The sequence below is a fragment of the Rattus norvegicus genome, chromosome 4 (assembly GCF_021556685.1).
Source record: "Rattus norvegicus strain SHRSP/BbbUtx chromosome 4, alternate assembly SHRSP_T2T, whole genome shotgun sequence".
NCBI classification, from domain to species: Eukaryota; Metazoa; Chordata; class Mammalia; order Rodentia; family Muridae; genus Rattus; species Rattus norvegicus.
In genome coordinates this window covers 154,918,802-154,937,065 of record NC_141537.1, presented here as the reverse complement: position 1 = coordinate 154,937,065, position 18,264 = coordinate 154,918,802, and the positions used below count along the sequence as shown (strand labels likewise).

The window sequence follows — 18,264 nt, the reverse complement described above, 5'->3', positions numbered from 1 at the left end:
CCATTGGTTGGGTGTAGGTATCTGCATCTGTCTTAGTCAGCTACTTGTAGGGCATCTCAAAGGACATGCACACCATAGCATTAATAATAATGTTTCCATTTTTGTCCCTGCAGTTCTTTTAGACAGGAACAATTCTGGGTCAGATTTTTTGACTGTGGAATGGCAACCTCATTCTTTACTTGATACCCTGTCTTTCTGCTGGAGGTGGGCTCTATAAGTTACTCTTCCCACTGTTGGGCATTTCACCTAAGGTTCCTCCCTTTGAGTCCTGAGAGTCTCTCACCTCCCAAGTCTCTGGTACCTTCTAGATTCCCCCACCACCACCTCCTAACCTCCAAGGTTGCATATTTCCGTTCTTTCTGATGGCCTTCAGGCCTTCTCTCCTGTCCTGTCCAATCCCCTCCCACACCAATACCTGATTATGTTTCCCTTTTCCATCTCTCCTCTCCCACCCAGGTTCCTCCCTCCCTTTGCCTCCCACAATTGCTCTCTTCTCCCTCCCAAGTGGGATTGAAGCATTTTCACTTGGGCCCTTCTGCTTGTTAACCTCTTGAGTTCTGTGGATTGCACCCTAGGTATTCTGGGTTTTTTTGTTTGTTTGTTTGTTTGTTTGTTTTGTTTTGTTTTTTGGGGGTTCTTTTTTTTTGGTTGTTGTTGTTTGTTTGGGTTTTTTGTTTTTTGGTTTTTCTTTTTCTTTTGGCTAATACCCACTTAGTAGGAACATACTGTGTTTGTCCTTTTGGGTCTGAGTTACCTCACTTAGGATGATATTTTCTAGTTCCATCCATTTGTCTGCAAAACTCATGATGTCCTCGTTCATAATAGCTGAATAGTATTCCATTGTGTAAATGAACCACATTTTCTGTATCCATTCTTCCACTGGGGGACATCTGGGTTGTTTCTAGCCTCTGTCTATCACAAATAAGGCCTCTATGAACATGTGCCCCTGTGGTATGTTGGGGCATCTTTTGGGTATATGCCCAAGAGTGGTATAGCTGGGTCTTCAGGTAGGTCTATTTCTAGTTTTCTGAGGATCCTCCAGACTGATTTCCAGAGTGATTGCACAAGTTTGCAATCTTACCAACAATGGAGGCATGTTTCTCTTGTCCACATTCTCCCCAACATGTGCTGTCACCTGAGTGTTTGATCTTAGCCATCAAATAGCTAATTTTAAAATGGAAACAAAAACCTGTCTTGGATAAAGGGTCATTTCTTCAATAACTACTGTGGGGGAAGTGGATATCCACATGTAGACCCTTATCTGATTCTTCTTTGAGATAGATTGTGACTATAAAACCTACAACATATTTGAAAATACTAAAGACGCCTGAAGATATTCTTAAAGGCAAAGATTTTGTACATAAGACTCCAAAACTATAATGAGCAAAAGCAATAATTGATCACTGGAATTACATCCAAAGGTTCTGCCCAGTAAAGCAGGTGTAGTGAAGAGGCCACTTGCAGAATCATACAGAGGATTCAAACATGTAGGGAATCCCATTTATACAGTAATGTTAATGCTAATAGATACACTATAACAGGTATGAAAATGCTAATAGATACACTATAATGCTCTATAGCAGGTATGAAAGTGAAGGAGAAAGGCAGATTAGGTCCACATAGTTGTAGTAAGCAAAGGGAAACCTAGAAAGCATTACAAAGTTTTCAGTATGTTATCAAAGCATATCATATAGTAAGTTTAGAAGTTTTATTCAGCCTCTATATGTGAAATTCTCAAAGGTCTTTTTAAAGTATAAAACGTGACTGAAAGTAATTCAAGAATATCTGATGGACTAGATAGATGTATATAGCCATGGTGAATCAGTCAAACCTTCAGACGCTTTTTTATAACCCAATTTACATTTTCAACATCATCCTACTCACAATTGCAGTGGCTTCTCTGTGGAATCTGAGAAACAATAGGAAATGCACATTCAGACAGAGGCCACAGCAGCCTAGAGCATATTTGAGAAGAAACAGTAAGTTCATGTTACTTGTATTTACAAACATGCAAGAAATTTTCTGGGTAGAAATGCTGCTGAGCTGAGAGCCAGGTGGTTGGTACTTAGCAGCAGCAAACACTGAGCCTTTAAGTGTAGCCTTCAGTTCCCAGGTAACAGTATAGCATGGGTCTGCAGAGGACCAAAGAGAATGATCTTGCTTCTCCACATCTCCTGGGTGTGTCTCTGGTTTAGCGCTGTCCTTGTTGGACCCTCCCTTCACTGCACATCCACTCTGCCCCTCCCTTGCCTGCCTGGCTTAGCTTTTTCTATGATTGCCATTTGTTGCAAGGGTTTACAGAGTGCCTTTGTCTAACGCTGACTGCTAGAATCCGTATTCTAACTTGTAAGAGTCAGTGAGCACAAGAGTCTCTTAGAGAAAGTGTTTATTTTGGTAAAAGACAAAACACTAGAAATAGAAACCCATCGCTTCTCAGCCTTTTGGCTAAGATCAAGTGTAGAAATAGAAACCCTCCGTCCTCCTTCCCCTCCCCCTCCCCCTTCCCCCCTCCCCTTCCCCCTCCCCCACCCATCCCCCCTCTCCCTTTGTCTTCCCTTTCCCTCTTTCTCTCCCTAACCTCCCCTCTCTCCTTTCCTTTGGGCTTCTGGGTTGCTGTGTAGCACTGGCTAGCTTTTGAACTTGTGGAAACCCAAATAAATGCCACCACAGAAAGCTTGCACCACCACATTCAGCGAGAAACATGCATATACATCATGGCTTCCTCTGGTACAACATGAACTATACTGAAGTCTCATTTAATTTGCACTTATTTTCTCTTTTCATCTTTGACAGTGATCAGTATAGGTCACATTACTGAACTGAATTAAAGTACTACTCAGACAGTTTTGTAGTACATGAGTTATTTTAGAACAGTTTTTTCTAACAAGTTGCTTGTTAGTTTAAGTTCCCACTCTTCTTGACGATCTAAATGTAATTATTTTATACGTATTTTTTGGGGAACCCTCAGAAGTTCCATATTGTAGTTGGTCCTCCAGAAATTTTTCCTTAGATATATTTCTGACTCTTATTTGCACATTTTATCCCCACTCCTCAAAATAACCTATTACGTTATAACCATGTTATTCTTATTTTCCCCTTTACACTATTTTGGTTTTGTTTAAAAACTGTTAGATGTTTGGAACATTTTATGTTATTTTGCCCCCCCCCCATTTTCACCCTTTATTTGGAAAACAGGGCAACATTAAGTTTTAGATTTTAAAATGAATTAACAAGGTAATAAAAGTATGACCTAACTTTGAAAGCTAAGTGGTTTCCCAGGTTGGGGGTAGGAGGTGCAAGATCACCTCCAGTGGAGAAGAGAACACATACTCAGTGAGCCACCAAAAAGTTTGGCTTCCTTTCACTGAGGGCAAGCATTCACTGAGGGCAAGCATTCACTGAGGGCAAGCATTCACTGAGGGCAAGCATTCACTGAGGGCAAGCAGTGCAGTCCAGGCTAAGCATCCACGATCTTTGTCACAGCAACTCAGTCTCCAATTGTTCAAAGTAATTGTAGGTACAAGAGAGAAAGCAACTCCAGACTGACTTATTAATTGATCTGGATGACTGTTAGGTTTCCCCCATTCCTGAGGTGGCAAAAATCTTCAGAGTGACTTGGAGCAGGGAACCTTTCATGTGCTCCAGTTGTTAAACAGTGCATAGACACTGGTGAGTGTCAGTCCTGCCGGGCCACCACGTGCTATTCCTTGGAGACCACCTATATATTTATATAACATTCCTGTCATGGTCCCAGCTGCTACTGTGTCGAGGTCATCTTCTGCACCCCGTGTTTTCTCAATGATAACACCAAAAGCACTATAGAGCAAAGCCAGGGGACCTAGAGTATTAGCCCAAAGTGCCCCTTGCCTCGTCTCCATATTAAAAACCTGTACATTTCTTGGTTTGGACCAGGTTTCCTTCAATCCTAAACAAAACCTGTTCATTGCCCTGAATGCAGCCCCGTCATGCAGCATCCTCAATGGTGAAGAAAGCTGGTGCAACTCTGCCTCGGGGTCACTAGCTCCAGTTGGCAAAATAAATCCTCATCATCCTGAACGAGATGGCTGTGGAGCCACATTTAAATAAGGAGACGGGGTTCATAGCAGGATGGTGACCAAATCAGCATTCTAGTAACCCACTCCGCCTGCTCAGAAGAAGCCACTGGTTGATTTGTTGCCATTTCCTCTGCTACCCTCCAAAATGTCGCAGCAAACTGCAGTGGACTTCCTACCACCCGCTCAAGCCAGGGCCGTGTGCTAGACAGTGTCCGCACAGCAACAATGGGAAGGCCCTCGTTGCTACTGCCACCTTCACACTCTTAATTTTGCCTTTTAAAGTCCTCCCACCTTCTTTACTCTGAAGGCTCACACCAAATCTTATTAAAAAAAAAAGTAAAAATACTTTTGTTACGTTGTGCACATCACATGCATGCAGTGCCCTAAGGGGCCAGAAGAGGGCATCAGATCTCCCTGGAAACTAGAGTGATCTCAGGTGGGTTCTGGAAACCAAACCCAGGTCTTGTGCTGAAAACAACAGGAGCTCTTGTCTGCTGAGCTGTCTCTCCATCTCCCGCCCACTGGTTTTGGACTCACTGCATGCCCCCAAAATTCTGATAAGGGTTATGAGTAAGATAAAATATGGGTAAACAAATTCAGATGCTCTCTTCCCTGCATTTGAAGAGCTCACACACAGGCACACACTGTCTTCTGAAGAGTGACCATGCTCCCCAGCAGAGCACCGAGTTGTGTAGCCGAATACTGATAAAATAGCCGTTGTGGGTGAAAATTACCTTTCAGTAAACTATGATGTTCACAGTTTGAAATTATACACTGGGATATTTGGCATATGGAAAATTACTTAATTTAGTTTTTCTTATGGTAAGCCTGTCTCGTTACAACCCCAAGTTTCCTGTGTGCCTAAGTAGACTGGACACCTCAGTATAGTCTTTCTTCATCACCTGTTAGTGATTGTGATAGTTCGTTGCTGCTGTATTTACTCTTGTAAATACAGTGTATAGTGGAGCAAATCTCTTCAGTCTTCTTTGCCAGTGCCATCTGGAACCTTTACACTCTTTTACGGTGCTGAATAGCTCTTTGAAGACGTCCTTAGGAAATTTTAATAGGAATTTGCATTGTTTTTACAGACTGATTTAGGAAAACTGTGGTCTTTTATAGCATGGAGTCCTGCCATCGGCTGCGTCTGTTTGATAAACTCTCCTTTGTGGCTCCAGTTTGTACTTTGCTCATTGCTCACAGGAAGGTTTGATTCAGGAGGGCAGCCGGTCCCATCAGGAAGCAGCAAGGGATGACCGCTGCTGTCTCTCTTCCTTCCTCCTTTTTGTGCTGCCCACATTTGGGATGGGCCCTCACACAGCAGTTAACGAAGTCTAGGATGTCACGGTTCCACCCAGAAGTTAATCTCCTAGGTGATTCTAGTTCTTGTCACATTGGTAGTATTAACCGACACAGTGACTTTAATTAACATCTTGTGTATTTTTCTCAGCATCATTCTTAAATTTTATGTGCTAGGTTTATTCCTAAATAACATTTGGTCCTGATATGACACAAGTTTTTTTTTTCTTTTAAAATTTCTAATTATGTTACTGCAGATACATAGAAAGGCTGCACTTAAAAACTCACCATGAAAAGTGAGGAGTAGCTCGGCTGGTCGAGTGCTTTAGCGGACTCACTGCTAGCCCTCTGCTGGCTCTGGGCCTCTCAGTATGACGCTCTTCTGTCTTGGTGAAGCTTCCATTCTTGGAGTGTGTGGGGAATGAAACCCAGGGTAGCTCCTGAGCTAAGTCTCAGTCACTGAAACACACACACACACACACACACACACACACACACACACACACACCCCATCCTTCCAAGTGCTTTTGTTGCTAGTGAGTCTTACTTTCCCCAGTTGTGAGGGGATGTTTCTGTGGCACTACCTGTTTACTTCAGGGCAGCTTCCTGCTCTCTCTGTGATAACCCAGGATATCTACTACTGGATTTTCCATATTAATTTCTGTACATGAGACTCTGTATCTCTCTTTTGTGTATTTGAATTTACCATGATTTTCTACCCATCGCCTTCTGTTACTCCCCAGAACCAGCTTTACAGTGCTCACGCAAGTTTTTCTAACATAATCTGTTTTTACAGATAGAACCAACACCTTTGACTTTCTTTAACATTCATTTCTTTAATATTCCATTTTGTTCGGTGCTGTGGCCTTACCTTTCAGAACACAGAGGGAGGCTTTCTAAGTTAGCTGAGTTCACTGGGTCTTTCAGAAATGCTCCAAGCTAAAGTAAATTTACTTTCTTCATATTTTCCCCCTTCATTTCCCTTGTAAATGTTTCTTGCCTATTATTTTACACATTTAATTTTCCATTTTGAAGACTTAAACATTCATTGAATGAGTTTGGTTCCTGAATTTTAGAGAGAGTATCTGTTGTCAAAATGTTGCCATTGCCTATGGGATGGATAAATTGCAACCCCGTGAACCACAGTTTATGTGGAAAAGCAGCATAAAGACAATGATGAAGGATGGACTTTATATGCTCGTTATACTTCTGAAGTGTTATTGTGTGCTCTAAGTTTCAGCAAGGCTTTCTTCTGCTTGAAACTTTTCTCTTTACTTAAACTTTATGTGTCTTGTGGAATAGTTTATTTATTCAGTATTCTTTAAAGAAAAAAAGTCTCTTAGTGTTCCCAGCCTGCTCATAATGTCCAGCTCCCGTTGCTTTGGCTCAGAGTTCTAGTATACCTCATGATAAACACCTTCGTATCTCATTCTATCCTCAACTCCGTGAGCTCTAGGAGCAGGCTCAGAGAGGGAGCATACTGTGCTTTTTAAATGAGCCATGACAGGCCTGGGAGTGGAGCTCACTGCTGGGAAGTAGACCAGGTGGCATTAAAGGGACCATTCCATATGGTAATTGCTTCACACATTAATATTGAACTAGAACTGCAGCCTAAAGAAGCAGTCCGCGTGCAGCTTCTCATTCCTGGGAGTGAGAACAGTCATACAAGGCTTGCGTATTTGCATCTCAGCAGTCATAGTACACAGGAAGACATGCCTTTTTATTTCTAGGTCTACTTGTTTTAATTTATTAGCTTTTTGACAAGATCACTGTGATTAAGTACTTTAATATTTCAATTCTGATACCACGAGATAAACTGAACTGTTACTATAAAGAACTTACTGAAATAAAATATGTAATATGGAGTTGATATCATCAGAAAGTTTGTTGACAAGGACAGATAGATACACATGCTATATCAGATTATCATGGTTAGAATGTGTCTAAGTGATTACACAATTGCAAACCAGTATGCTTACAAACAACAGAACATAATTTCTCTCCATGATTGTAGGCGGGCGATTTTGCACTCAAAACCTAGCAAGCACCACACTTGGAAGTGCTGCTTCTGAGCAAGAACACCTAGACACCTTTCTGACTGCCAGTGCTCAAGTGTTCTCTCTGCCACGAGAAGGTGGCTGCTTCTGCAAACCTCAGGTTTTGTCAGGCTCTCTGGATTAATCTTGAAAAGAAAGATAAAATCAGTATTGTTTTTCCAGACAATAACTGTCAGGCCAAAGGTTGTTTTTTGGTTTTTTATTTTTGTTTTTTGTTTGTTTGTTTTGATTAATAAATAAAGGAATAATTCAACTTAAGAAGGATTTTTATAAAATAACTTGTTTGTGATTTTACTCTTGAGTTAAGGTTTATTTTCTTTTTTCAAACTTCTGTCTCTTTTTGGTGCTGTGCAAAATACTCTAGGCCCTATACTTAACATACTTTTCAGTATTCGGATATATGGACTGTATGTGGAATTTTATGTGATGTATTTCTCTGTGCTGAGCTCTTCAGACTGTTGGTTTCCAAGGTGTTTATTTTCTCTGGTTACTTTTTTGCCCTCTAACCACTTTTTGTTTTCTGTGCATCTCCATATCCTGCTAATGAGTACATTGTCACTTTCAAAGCACAAGGAGGTTCAAGGAGGTTCCAGAGCTGTGTTTTATGTTTATTTTATTTTTTGCTAATGAGAGAATGGCTTTATAGTAATCAGTCCCTGTTTGGGTAAGATTCTGGCTCATTAAAATTAGAAGTTAGAAGCAAGCATTTTATAAATTGCTGTTCCGGTTAGATTAATGTCCACTGCTGTCTTCCTCCTCCATCTTTAAAACACTATTGTAAAAAGAGGCTTTCAGCCTGTAGGGTGCTATGTGTTTCATTGACTAGAATGGAATTAATCTATAAGGAGAAAAGCATGGTACCTCCCTGTATTCTAGTGTACATTTGAAAAATCATGGACCCTGGCAACTCTGTTGACTATAGTTCTCCTCTTAACACTGAAAACAGGAGGAGATAAATCTCAAAGGTCATTATTGTGTAGGCCACTGTGCCTGTGTCAGCTTTGTTTAAGTGCATTAAAAATATCAGTGTTGCTTTTAAACAGAATCCAAGTCTGTGACAGGGATAGATACACTGTGATACCAAATAGTTGTCAAATTGTAAGTTTTGTGGTGGAGATTGTGTTTATTCTTTAGCTGTAGGATTGTGGTGTGAATTGTAGTGACTGTTCAGTCAGCAAATTTCCCTTGGATGTTAGAATGTTGCAGCAGATTAGCAGAAGAGAAAGACCCAGGGTGGAAAAGCCTGTGTGTGTTGTGTGTGGGGAGGGTTGTGACCAGTTACATTAAAGTGAAGAAATTTTATTATTTTAAATTTTATTATTTACTCAAGCTTTTTATGGTTAGGAACACAATAACAGTACTTGGAATTTCTGAACTTTTAGGTGATGGGTTTTGTCATATTGTTTTCTAAAGGAAAATGATGTTTTCTTATTAGAACACTAGTTTCCAGAAACTTTTGATTCTAGCATAGTCAGCAAATTTCCCATGATTCCTTGGCCAAAATAAACACCAAACATTTCCTAACAGTACCTGGACTCTTACATTTAAATGTGCCCTAACAGTTTTGTAATCATTTCAAAATACAGAGATGCATTTAATAATATATTGTAATAAAATGCTTTCATTTTAAAACATCACTACTTAGATGCTTGTTGAGTGCTGTATAGTTAAGCCTATGCACAATATTGAATGCTTATTTCTTGATCCACAGAGATTTTTGTTCATTGTGGGGCTGAACATTTAAAATTGTATTTCTACAATCAGAATGCCTATACCCCCTAAATCACTCCCTTGAGATTTCACCCCTATAGTTCTATTAATAGGAATGGGCTTCTGCAATGGATCATGCTGGTAAAGCCCATTCTTGTGATTGGTTCCTTACAGAGCACTCATAGACTCCATGTATCCTTTCCACCCTGTGAGAAAAACAACGAGAAGGTGACATCCGTGACCCCGTGGGCCCATCTGTGATCTTATGCTTTGTTGCTTCCAGAGCTGCCAACAGTTTATTTTTGGTCATTTATGAGATTTCTGCAGCTTTTATGATTTGATTGAGGCTATGATCCTAGAGATTAAACCTAGGGTCTCAGGAATGCTGGGTAAGCATTATGCCACACCTTCAACCACCATAGTTTATAGTTTTGTTATAGCAGCCCAAACATACACCAGCCATTGAAAACTTCACAAAGATAGACTAATGTAGCATAATCCTACATTGGACAGGTAATTTGTACACCATCTGACCTCTTACTGTGCTTCACCCAGCATTTACAATAGTCCACAGTAACTTGTGAGTTCCTTGGGATAGTACCAGGACACAATTTGGAAACATGTTCACATTGTAGAAAAAGAGATTATCTAATTGTACATATTTATGACATTTTAGTTTAGAAGTTATCAGTATGTCAGAACGTAGGAGAAAGGATTAAATGTGTATCAGTCTGACAACAGAATGATCTTGAATCTTTTCCTACTTGCATGGAGACAGCATGACATATTAACTAAGGCCAATGCTTTCCCGTGTCATGATGTTATGTTCTTTAATTCTAAACCCATTATTTGTTATATAATCTCTCTCACACACACACACACACACACACACACACACACACACACACACACACACACACACTAAATGATGCCACATTGGTCAGCTCTAGTTACTGCTGTGAAATACTTGAGAGTCTAAAGGAGAGGTTTATTTTGGCTCATGGGCTCAGAGGTTTCAGCAGCCTCTGTCCTTGGTTCCTTGGTTTAGTTCCTCTAGGCTCCTGATAAGATATAGTGGAGAAGACATGGCAGAGGAAAGGTGGTCCTGTTACTTGCTGCCAGAATGTAGAGAGAGGAGGCTTCAAGGTCTCCCTTCCACCAGAACCCCCACCTAAATGTTTCAATGCCTCCTAACAGTACATCAGCTGCATACATTCCTTCACACGAGCCTTTGGGAATCATTTCAGATGTAAACAGTAAACAATGCTCATTCATAGTGGCATTTGCTTCTCCCTTCCTCCTTTCTCTACTCCTTCCCTCCCTCCCTCCCTGCCTCCCTCCCTCCCTCCCTGCCTCCCTCCCTCCCTCCCTCCCTCCCTCCCTCCCTCCCTCCTTCCAGTTGAAGATAATTCCATTTTAAAGCACTGTTCTTAGGACTCACCTAACTGACAGAAACTAATTATAATTAAGAGCATAGAACTCTGGGCCCCAACTGGACTTTAAAGTGGGCTTCACTATTTTTCTTTTTTGGAAGTTTCCTGTGTCTAACTGTAAAATCAGAAATAGGACCTGGTATTAAGAGAAATAATACATATAAAACTCTTTTTTTTTTTTTTTTTTTTTTTTTTTGGTTCTTTTTTTCGGAGCTGGGGACCGAACATATAAAACTCTTAAAACATCACTTGATTGTGAGTTATTATTGGAGTCTCCACAGTCTAAAGGCTAGGATGTATGGGAGTTAGAGAAAAGCCGTAGTAAGCCACGTGATACTGTATCTACAAGGGCTGGTTTCTTAGCAATGAAGTTCTGATGATTTTTCTAACATCCTAGACAAATCAAGACTTGACTAAGTACTCTTTAGGTCAGAATTTCTTGGAAATGGTAGCGGTCTGTGATATGAAATTGCAAATGCTATCCACTGTGTGTCTAGAAATGAGTAATTACTTCACAAGGTTACCAATAGTCCTCTGGCTATTTCACTTGACCAGTTATGCATTCTCTTCCTATGCAGACAAGTTTGCACAGGAAAAAAATGTTTTTACTTATAAATGGCATGAAATTTGATTAGGTTTGAGTAATAGAAAAGCTTTTCCATTCATTGGCTGCAGATGATTGAATTTCTACTGTGTAGCATTAAATATTCCTGTTCCCCAGCCTCACCGTTTGGAAACTACTTCCTTTCCTCCTCAGCAGCGTCTTATGCAGTGTAGACGGGGTGGGAGGCAGAATTTCTCCTCCTAGTGTGACCTTTCTGCTGTGAGTGGCTGCTGTCTACGTTCTTCATCCACAGCCAGGAATGGAGCTCTTGACATCTCCTGGTGCTGCCCACCACCTTCTGGCACAATCCACCTTTGTCAAGGAAGTAGAAGAGTATGTTTGACTTGTAGATATGTCTTCTGTTGTCTCAGGTTGATCCTTTTCTTGATTCTTGATTCAGTTTACTTTTGTGCTGGGTCATCACTGTATTGATGAGCTGCTCTTTCTTCCACATGAGTCTATTTGAAGTTTCCTCTCAGTTCAACACTAAGGAAACACAGCTGTCAGGCAACACGGTGGCTACTGAAATGAGCAGTTTTTAAAAGAAAAATTACAAATGGCTAATACCTACTCAAAAGTACTCAAATTCCCTAGCTAAGAGGAAAGACAAAACTATCATCACAAACCAGTCTATCATCAAGAAATCTGAGAAGAAATGTTAGAGAGAATGTGAAGGAAGCCCTCTTCACTGCTAGCATAGTACCAATCAATACTGTATCGAAGTCAGTTTGGAGGTTTTCAATAAACTACCTTATGACCCAGCTCTTCCACTCCTGGGTGTATACCCAGAGAACTCCATTATAAACCCATATTAATCGGTGCTCTATTTACAAGGAAATAGAAAAGGCCTTCACAAGCCCGTGTGCATACCTAGCTTACTGTGTCCCCTTGCATTGCCCCAGATTGTATTCTAAAGTGGACAGGGGAGTATTTACTTATCTGCTGCTGTGGTAAAAGAGCACAGCCAAAAGCAACTTGTAGAAGAAGTTAGGGGTCTTAGGGATCCAGAAGTCCGTCTTGGTGAGTAATCATGGCCAGAAGGAGCAGGAAGCTGAGGGTCACATCTTTTACAGCAAATACATAGAAATGGGGCAAGGCTATGTGCACTCAAGCTAGTCCCTAATGACATTTCCTCCAACAAGGCTGCACCTCCTCAACTCAGCTCCACGAGCTGGAGACCCCAGTGTCAAATGCTCAAGCCTATGGTGGGCATTCTACTTCCAGCCACTATCGACACAGAGAGGTAACTTTGTTTTTCAAAACAGGGTTTCTCTGTGGCCTGGCTTCTCTGGAGCTTACAGTATAGACCAAGCCAGCTTCAAACTCACAGTGGCCTGCCCACCTCTGTTTCCTGAGCTCTGAAATTAAAGGCATGTACTTCCACTATTTAGCTAGGTAAATCTTTAGACTAAAACTTATGAGTTTCTGTTTGTTGGTTTATTGTACATGTGTCTGTCTGTTGTGTCTGTGTGTGATATGTCACGTACATGCATGATAACTTGCCTAATGGCCTAGCGCGTTAATAGTCTGTCTACTGTCTATTGGATTTTAGGCAGGAAACACCATACCTAGTAGCTGCTTTGTTTTCCCCAGTGCTGAGGATTAAACCAAAGGCCTTAGCTATAGGCAAATACTTGAAGGCCCCACGTGGTGTGCATCTCTGTCAGCTCAGCACTCATGCAGGAGGATCCCGTGACCTCAAACCCTGACTCACCTACTCGGAGGGCCAATCAGGACTTCATAGCAAAGACCTGTCTCTGAAAAAGAGGAGAAAAAAAAAAAGAAACCAAGTACTGAGTTACTAGACTCCCTACTTTCCTCCTGCTGTTTTCCCTATGAAATATTCCGTTTGTTTGTATTCTAGTCTTGTGTGTAATGGAATAGAGGAGACAGGTACTGGGCTTGAATTTACAGAACGACTCAGTGAATCATGACCTTTCCTGTCACTTTTTCAAGTGGTAGCAAACATAGAACCCTTGGCTTCTAATGGGAAACATCTCTTACAGGCCAACAGATGCTGTCAGCCTGAGTCAGTGCTGGTGTATGTGCTTCTGTTATGTATCTAAGACGTTCTGTGACAAACTTCTACTTAACACATCACCAGATTGAGACTTAACCATACCAGTCGATGCCCGGCATGTACTCAAAGCAGGTATTCGATTACTCAAATAAACTGTATGCTAACTTGTTGAGTTAGCTTACTTAGTTTGTTTCTTGTCAAACTTTTTTTTATTCTGCTTACTCGCGAAACTATAATTATGTATTTTTATAATTGTATATCCCAATGATGATCTTATATGAAAAGATATATTTTTATGAAACTTAATGTTGAATATTTTAGAAAAGAAATATGGGTAAGCCATTAAAATACTGTGTTTTGACAGCTAGGTCCAAGTCCTGACTACTTTTGAGGCTGAGGCAGAAGAACAGCTTGACCCGAGGAGCTTAATGTCAGCCTGGGCAGCATATTGCAATTCACATCCAAAAGTAAAGATCAGAGGGGAGCTAGCTTTCTCTGAGTTAGATAAGAGACAAGACACTGGCACTCTTCATTTTCAGTGCTTGAAACTGGAATTACTTTTAAATGCCTTTAAGATGAGTGAAAGTTAGATGTATTAAAAAATATGGTCAAAGCAAAACAAATACAGTGAGCTGAGTCATTGGGTCATACAGTGTGATGTGGACCAACCCTAAGCAAAGCAGTGGACATTAATGTGTACTCTGGCGTGCTAGTGAGGGTATTAGTCAGCTGGTCGATTTGTATATCAAGTAAAAGAGTATCTTAGTCTTTTATAGTTTGTTAATTCGTATATACTCAAATGAAAGATTTTTTAAATCATGTGGATATTATGAAATTATTCAGGAGACCTGATTGTCAGGTAGTAAATAACTAAAAATTATGGCACTCTTTCTGTGATGTGATAGATTGAATTTATTGGTGCAGATTTGGTTATGATTTCAAAGAAACGTGTCATAGAATGTTGTAATGTGTGAAAAGAAGAACCAACCTAGATCTACCCACACACACTCACTTTCACAAAAACTGACCATGTGCCCTGGGAAACTAGGGCAGCTATGTGATGATGTGTCCTGCTTGGACTTGGAGCCTCACTAAGATACCTGCCAGTCGGAATTAGAGCTTTTGGAGTATTACCAAGATGGACTAATTATTAGCTTACCATGTCCAAATAAAAATGAAAAGTCCTATAAGATTCTGTACCCAAACTCTGGAGAAAAAGAAAGAGCTGTTTTTTTGGACTAAAATTTCATAGCTTTTGTGGCTAATGAGGCATGAAATAAATTGGCAAGCTCAAACTGCTCCAAGTACAGTGGTGCAGTGTGCATGTTCTGATTCCCAGCCCTTGGGATGCCAGCAAAGGTCACAAATTAAACAGTCAGGATTAATCAAAACTACAATCAAATAAAACCCAATCATTAATCGTCTCCTGAGTTACAATGGAGTGATTGTGTAATTGTGTGAGACGCATTGGAGGGAGCTCTTTTGTCCTGTGTAGGAAAATCAACACTGAGGTGTCAAGCAGAAAAATGAAACCCTGCAGGTGAAGCTGTCTCTGGAGCCAAGAGAAACTGGCAGAGCAACTGGAGTTGCGAATAAGCCCTCACAGTATTGGGGGGCCCTGGCACTGAGCAGCAGTGTGTGGGTGTCTCCATGGGGCCCTCCTCAGAGGTTGGTTTATGGTCCAGCAAACCATTTGCTGAGCAGTACATTGTTTGGGGTTGCAGCATTTCTAAGCACCCCAACTCTCTACAAGTTAGTGCCAAGAATTTACTGTGTGATTCACAGCTTTGTTATGCAGGAGAGATTGTAGAAAAGATTTTGCCAGAAAACTCCATCCTCAACAAAGGAGGGTGGTGGCAAAGGACCCCTTTGAGCCCTCGATCCTGACTTGCAAAGTAGCAGTGCCTTGCGATACTTGCCTGCTTGTGCGGCTATTGTATATTCCAAAGTGGCGATTTTTCTTCATTCATCTTTTTTAAATAGTATTAATGTCAATTCCATTGCCTGTGTCTAAAGCCAATAGCAATACTGCCCAGTGGTCCCCTGATCATAACTGGCACTTTTGAGCCAGGTATGTAATCCCAGCACTCGAGAGGCCAAGGCAAGACTGTCACAAATTGGAGGCCAGCTTGGGCTCCATAGTTTTTTTTCCCTCCCCCCTCCCCCCAAGAAGAAAACACACAAGCAAAAGACATCAGTTTTTAAAATGTATTCCATTGCTATATATGGATATAGTTCTATGTGTGCTTTAAGGAGAGTATTTACCCTATGTGTTGGTTTTCTGTCTACTATGCTACATATACACATGGAGCTCAGAAGACATCTTGAAGAAGTTGGCTCTTTTCTTCCACCATGTTGGTTCTGGGTCTTAAAAACAGGCTGCTAGGCCTGGCCTAACACTGCATTATTTCATCAGCCTCCAAGCAGAAAGGTTTGAACAACTTACCCTGCCTGTCATCTGGTAACTGATCTGAAGAATGGGAAACTGGAGTTAAAATAGGTAGAACTTGAAGAATGTGGCTCAGCGGTAGAGGACTTGTGCTTAGCACGCAGGAAGCCCTGGGTTTGAACTCTAGCAGCACAACTACAGCAGTAACAGCAGCGGGGTGGGGTTGGGGGGGTGGAGGAGGCACACTTTTAATCCCAGAGGCAGGAAGATCAGGGAGTTCAGGGCCACAGGCTCGGCCCCTGAGCTACATGAGACCCTGTCTCAAAAATAAAGGAAGTAAAATTTAATTAGAGAAGAATAAATCAGAATTTGTCTTTTCTGTTGTTCGTTGCTGTTTATGTACTAACCCCTCTTCTTACAGAATGCTGTTATGTCCTTTGTGGAACACGTATTCTTCTGTTTCAAGTAGCAACTAATGCCTAATGTAATTGGTCAGTCCCATAAATCCATATTGCTAAAAACATCAGTCTGGCTTTATAGTAAGGCTTCAGTACCGTGGTATATTATTTTGGATTTTTGCCTTTCCATTTAAGTTCTCAAAAATAAATAAAATTATGGGTTCAGTATTAATGGAAAATAAGCCCTCACCTCAACAGTTTGAGAATAGTTTCTGTACTTTGTACATCACACATGTGCCTTGCATATTTGAGTCTTGCATCTTGTCATGTACTAGCTTCTGTCCCAAAGCAGTGAGTAATATGTTATGAATGGGAAGTCATAGAAAATATTTATGTATATAACAGGATTCTTATATTTCTTTATACATTTTATATTTAGCTTTATATAAATAAAATATATACATACTTTTGCAATTTATCTTTTTATTCCATCTTTATTAAATTGGGCATTTCTTATTTACATTTCAAATGTTATTCCTTTTCCCAGTTTCCAGGCCAACATTCCCCCAACTCCTCCCCCTCCCCTTCTCTATGGGTGTTCCCCTCCCACCCTCCCCCCATTGCCACCCTCCCCCCAACAATCACGTTCACTGGGGGTTCAGTCTTAGCAGGACCCAGGGCTTCCCCTTCCACTGGTGATCTTACTAGGATATTCATTGCTACCTATGAGGTCAGAGCCCAGGGTCAGTCCATGTATAGTCTTTAGGTAGTGGCTCAGTCCCTGGAAGCTCTGGTTGCTTGGCATAGTTGTTCATAAGGGGTCTCGAGCCCCTTCAAGCTCTTTCAACCCTTTCTCCAATTCCTTCAACTTGGGTCCCGTTCTCAGTTCAGTGGATTACTGCTGGCATACGCCTATGTATTTGCCGTATTCTGGCTGTGTCTCTCAGGAGAGACCTACATCCGGTTCCTGTCAGCCTGCACTTCTTTGTTTAATCCATCTTATCTAGGTTGGTGGCTGTATATGTATGGGCCACATGTGGGGCAGGCTCTGAATGGGCGTTCCTTCAGCCTCTGTTCTAAACTTTGCCTCCCTATCCCCTCCTAAGGGTATTCTTGTTCTCCTTTTAAAGAAGGAGTGAAGCATCCGCATTTTGGTCATCCTTTTTTTTTTTTTAATTTTTTTACTGTTATTTTTTTTTTTTTATTAACTTGAGTATTTCTTATATACATTTCTAGTGTTATTCCCTTTCCCGCTTTCCGGGCAAACATCCCCCTCCCCCCTCCCCTTCCTTATGGGTGTTCCCCTCCCAACCCTCCCCCCATTGCTGCCCTCCCCCCATAGACTAGTTCACTGGGGGTTCAGTCTTAGCAGGACCCAGGGCTTCCCCTTCCACTGGTGCTCTTACTAGGATATTCATTGCTACCTATGGGGTCAGAGTCCAGGGTCAGTCCATGTATAGTCTTTAGGTAGTGGCTTAGTCCCTGGAAGCTCTGGTTGCTTGGCATTGTTGTACTTTTGGGGTCTCGAGCCCCTTCAAGCTCTTCCAGTTCTTTCTCTGATTCCTTCAATAGGGGACCTATTCTCAGTTCAGTGGTTTGCTGCTGGCATTCGCCTCTGTATTTGCTGTATTCTGGCTGTGTCTCTCAGGAGCGATCTACATCCGGCTCCTGTCGGTCTGCACTTCTTTGCTTCATCCATCTTGTCTAATTGGATGGCTGTATATGTATGGGCCACATGTGGGGCAGGCTCTGAATGGGTATTCCTTCAGTCTCTGTTTTAATCTTTGCCTCTCCCTTCCCTGCCAAGGGTATTCTTTTTCCTCATTTAAAGAAGGAGTGAAGCATTCACATTTTGATCATCCGTCTTGAGTTTCGTTTGTTCTAGGGATCTAGGGTAATTCAAGCATTTGGGCTAATAGCCACTTATCAATGAGTGCATACCATGTATGTCTTTCTGTGATTGGGTTAGCTCACTCAGGATGATATTTTCCAGTTCCATCCATTTGCCTGTGAATTTCATAAAGTCATTGTTTTTGATAACTGAGTTGCATTCCATTGTGTAGATGTACCACATTTTCTGTATCCATTCCTCTGTTGAAGGGCATCTGGGTTCTTTCCAGCTTCTGGCTATTATGAATAAGGCTGCTATGAACATAGTGGAGCACGTGTCTTTGTTATATGTTGGGGCATCTTATGGGTATATACCCAAGAGAGGTATAGCTGGGTCCTCAGGTAGTTCAATGTCCAATTTTCTGAGGAACCTCCAGACTGATTTCCAGAATGATTGTACCAGTCTGCAATC

The 18,264-nt window shown here is 41.3% G+C and overlaps 1 protein-coding gene and 1 pseudogene across 10 annotated transcripts in view; one reads left to right on the top strand and one right to left on the bottom strand.

Moving 5' to 3' along the window:
• Erc1 (ELKS/RAB6-interacting/CAST family member 1) overlaps window positions 1-18,264 on the top strand; it is a 306,255-nt gene that overhangs the window by 180,900 nt on the left and 107,091 nt on the right.
• LOC148006338 (mitochondrial import inner membrane translocase subunit Tim23 pseudogene) lies at window positions 3,571-4,597 on the bottom strand (annotated as a pseudogene).